The sequence below is a fragment of the Hipposideros armiger genome, unplaced genomic scaffold (assembly GCF_001890085.2).
Source record: "Hipposideros armiger isolate ML-2016 unplaced genomic scaffold, ASM189008v1 scaffold_199, whole genome shotgun sequence".
Lineage (NCBI taxonomy): Eukaryota > Metazoa > Chordata > Mammalia > Chiroptera > Hipposideridae > Hipposideros > Hipposideros armiger.
In genome coordinates, this window is record NW_017731549.1 from 1,858,736 (window position 1) to 1,863,299 (window position 4,564).

Consider the following 4,564-nt stretch of genomic DNA (forward strand, 5'->3'; position numbering starts at 1 on the left):
TATATATATATTTTTTTTTTTTAGCTGAGCCATCCTGCCACCTGTTGGCAGCTCAGCGGCAGCTCAGCTCAGGCTGTGAATTGAACTGGCAACCCTGTTGCTCAGAGCTCGCACTCTTGAGCGAGCTCTTAACCAAAGGGAATGATATTTAATCAAAGTCAAATTCTAAAACATCTTTTTAGAATTCCATGTTTGACTTCCATGAGTTTGATTTCTCACATCCAGTTTCCCTTTAATATTCTTTCTTTTTAAATTTGATTTTCCTTTAACAAGGGGAAAAGTATTTGCTTCTAGATTAAAGGATAATCTGCGAATCAGAATGATAAGCGAATAAACCTTTCTCTTCCTCCAATGTGGCCAAGAGAAATTTTTTTGTTTTCTAATATTTGTATCAATAAAACATTTTGCTGCTTTTATAGAAAATTGGACATTCTCACTTACTGTGGAATTACCTTGGAGTCACCTCTATTTTAAAAATTTGCTCAGACCAGGGAAAGGTGTTTTCTGAGATGTGGACAAAGTACCATTTGTTTCTTAAAATTGCTTTGAGTTTCCTTGTAAAGGTAGGGATTTGTGGAGTACTTGAGTTACTTCCCTCTTCTGGCTGTGACAGCAGAAGAGCAGATTTATTTAACTGTTAACCTACACTCTTAACACATCTTCTACTTTCTGTTAGATTTATTTTCTAGACCTCAAAGGTACAAACAGCCCTGACCTCCCTCATTCTTTTCTGCCCTCTCCACCATCTCATCACTCTCTCCTCCCTGGTCTCTCTGGCTTCTGGTTCTCTTTTCTCTCCTCCTTTTTCTTTTTCTTCCTCTTTTTCTGTCCCTCTCTCCTCCCTGCTTTTCCTCCCCCTCTCTCTATGCTGTCTACCTCCTTCCACCTCTTCCTATCCTCTCTGCCCTAGAATGTGCAATTCCAAAACAACAGTGCCTAAGTTAACGCAAACATTACATCATTAAATGCCATGGCGTCTTTCGTCACTGCAAAGAGTTGAAATCAAATGACAAAACTACACATATTAAATGTGAGACTACTAAGAGTTTACCCTCTCTTCATGTAGCAATTCATTTTTGTAGTCATACATTTTAATTGACATGTATACTAAGGAAAGAGCTTCAGTGAAAGGGGAACTAAGGCAAATATGTGGCATCACAAGGACCTAGAAAATGAAACAAGCTGCTTCCCTTGTTGAGGATGTAAGAGCTTCAGAGCCCTGTTCAGACCGAGACATTGCTGAGTGGTTCCGGGACACCACCAGCCGGCGTGGTCCAGGGGATCCAAAGTGAGACAGGCCAAATCAGGATGCTAGGCTAAGTCATGCTAACAGACTTTTATCTAAGCGAAACTGGGAAAGAGAAACACGGTTAAACTTTATGGTAGTGGGGTGGTGGGAGTACAGCAGACTCAAATCCTGAATGAGACAGTCACTGGGATGGATCCTCTTAGGGAGATGTCACATGGAGTAAGGGTGGTATCAGTGAAGGTATAATCCATTCCAAGTTCCTGTTAAAAATAATTCTCCTCATCCATCCTAATGTATCTTAAATGAGAGAAATGTTTTGGAGTGTATGTGTGTGTTTACATGTGTCTGTTTAATTCTTATGTGGCAGTCCAAGGGCAGTTCAGGGCTAGTGTGTTTCTGCTCACACAGTCATCCAGGAACTCACTCATTCAGCCTTACAGCTCTGTCTTTCTCAGTATGCAACTTTCACATCATGGTCCAAGATGGCAGCTCTGGCTCTCGCCATCATAAATATATATATACATATATACATATATATATATATATGTATATATGTATGTATATATATATTTATATATATGTATATATATATATTCCAGGTAATGGAAAGAGGAAAGGTCAGGTGAGCATATATCCATTTCTTCTAAGAGCAATGGCATACATCAGTTCTGCCTAGCTTCTATTAGCTAGAAATATATTATATGGTCACATCTAGATGCAAAGGAACAGTCTCTAGCTGGGCAGTTGTTTATCTATTGAATTTGCAGCTTTTCATTTGGGATTTCTGTTATTAAAGGAAGAAGCGGATAATGCATGTTCATGAAGAACCAGTGGTCTCTTCCGAAGGTATTGTGTATACTAATCAACCCATGCCTTGAATGAGCCTAAGTTACTGGTTCTGATACTCATTGTGCCTGAGGAATATCATTTTATCCTCTGCTATAATTGGCAGGCAGAGGAGGACTGCTTTCCTGAAAGTGGGTATTATCTTACGAACTTGACCTGGGGATATGTGGGGAAAAACAGCGAGGACAGTCACCCCACTACAATGTGAGTTTCTTGAGAGTAGATTCTGCATATTATTCATATTTATATTCCCAAAGTTTAACATAATTCTTATCCTATATTTTATGACTAATAGATAAATACTAAATGAACAGATGAAAATGTATTTGTTAAGAGGATAAGAAGGGATGCCATATAAAGAAAAGGTAACAAGGGCTTAAATTATTTAAAACATCGTGTTTTTAAAAAATTGTTTTATGTTTTTGTTTTCTGATTTTTGTATTGGAATTTTCCTTAATATTTGAAATTGGTTGTCAAAGACACATACTTTCTCTTTGAACCTTGTGTAAGGCTAAAACATAAAGAGTTATGGCAAGTACTGCATTTTCTTTCCAAATATAAATGTAACCTGAACTATACATCTGAATATAGCCTAAATATTTTCAGCTCTGACATTGATAACTTTGAAACCATTCTTCAAATAGCAGACAATCTGCCTTTTTATTTTAATATATATCTAATGATGAAGTTGATTATTGTACCTTCAAAGTAAATTTAAGGGTTTGCTAAACTTCCACAATGCAGGGATATAATTCTTTTTTTTTTTTTTAAGATTTTTATTGGGGAATTGGGGGGATGGGAACAGTGCTGGGGAATTGGGGAAAGGGGAACAGACAAGTTGCTGTCATTNTACGCCGAGTCGTCTTATACGCCGGCAAATACGGTAAGTTCTTTTTCCACACCCCATACAATCCCAAAATATTTTATTAGAAATAAAAGTCCCGGAACAGATTCTGAGGTAACATGACTCGGGATTCTCCAGGTGCTGCTAAGTCTTCCAGAATGATAATTCCTATATAGACATTTAATTATAAATCTCGTATTTGCTTCAAAATATCTAACATGTTTTTCACTTAGGTACTTAGTAGAAATTCACATGATTTCGACTGTGCCTAAATAGCTGTATCCCCTAAAGGTAATGTGAGAAGCCTTCTCGGTACAGTTGGCCCTCATCTATACAAATTTTCAGAACACGAGAAGACAAGATATGCCCAGATGTGGAAAAGAATCACATTGATTATGGGAAAATTATTGAGATTCATGAAGCAAAAGGCTGCATAATTTGAAAAGCTTTTTCTCAGTACGACCCATGTCCCTAATACTAGCCTTGCTTTGCATGGATAGTCATTCTTGAGTAATTTTTTTAGTACATTAGGCAACTAGAAAGCTGTCAGCATTCAAAGTGTACCATTCCAGATACCGTGTATTCTCTTCATGCCTATTTATTTTAAACATTTATTCCTTATCAACATTTGAGTGTTACTTTATCCTGTCCACACTGTAATAATAATGAAATGTGATGTAGCACTTGTGAAGCTATTCTGGGCGCTGAGCCTTGGTGGCAAGACACAAGAAGAGAGGGAAATGTGATGCTAAGGAAATGTAGTCTATCCTGTAAACATATCAGTGAGTTAGTTATACTGTAGCATCTTGGAGCAAACAGATTTGTATATATTTTTAACAGTGCTTGATCCATGTTCATTCATGGTATAGGGCAGGAATTTAGAATATTTGAATAATAAAATATCTTAAAGCCTAACCTGGGTTTTCAAAAGCTGTATATTTTAAAATTTAGATTTGTTATGAGTTATACTCTCAGGTTAGTTGCCTGCTTGGTTTTGTGGATGGGACTGTTAAATAATATCACTGCACAAACATAATTTGTGATTAATGATTTTTTTCATTAATGCCTACTTTAAAAACCTGTGCTTTGTTGACTACAGCTAAGAAATGAGTGGTTTTAGATTTAGTGTTCTATTCTGTTTTTATATGCTATCCTATTTTACATTGATTTTTGCTATAGGTCTATAAGTGTTTTTCTAATATCAGAAGATATCTGAACATTTAGTAAGATTCTTAAGATTTCATCCAAATATTTAATATTGTAAATGTTTGTGTACTTCAATTTGATTCTCCAACTCAAACGCTTTAAGAAATTAGTAAAATTGTCATGTGCTTTTAAGTTTCAGCTGTACAATAAATACATTTCTGCTGAAATTTTTCATTGATTTCTGGATCCAATATAAAAAGCAGCAATAATTTTTTGAGAAATATTGCCAAACCAAAGCAAGACACTCTTTTAGTTAGCTTCTATGAGGTCACAAACCTGGACTACTTCCAACATTAAGTTGGTAGTTTATTAAAGTATATGTTTGATTGAATTACTCCTTGGGGGTAAGGAATTTCCATTATTTCGAGGGGAATGATATATATATATATATATATATATATATATATATATATATATAT

The 4,564-nt window shown here is 35.7% G+C and overlaps 1 protein-coding gene across 1 annotated transcript in view; it reads left to right on the forward strand.

Annotated features, from left to right (window-relative positions):
* NAV3 (neuron navigator 3) overlaps positions 1 to 4,564 on the forward strand; it is an 819,162-nt gene that overhangs the window by 203,801 nt on the left and 610,797 nt on the right. The window lies entirely within an intron of this gene.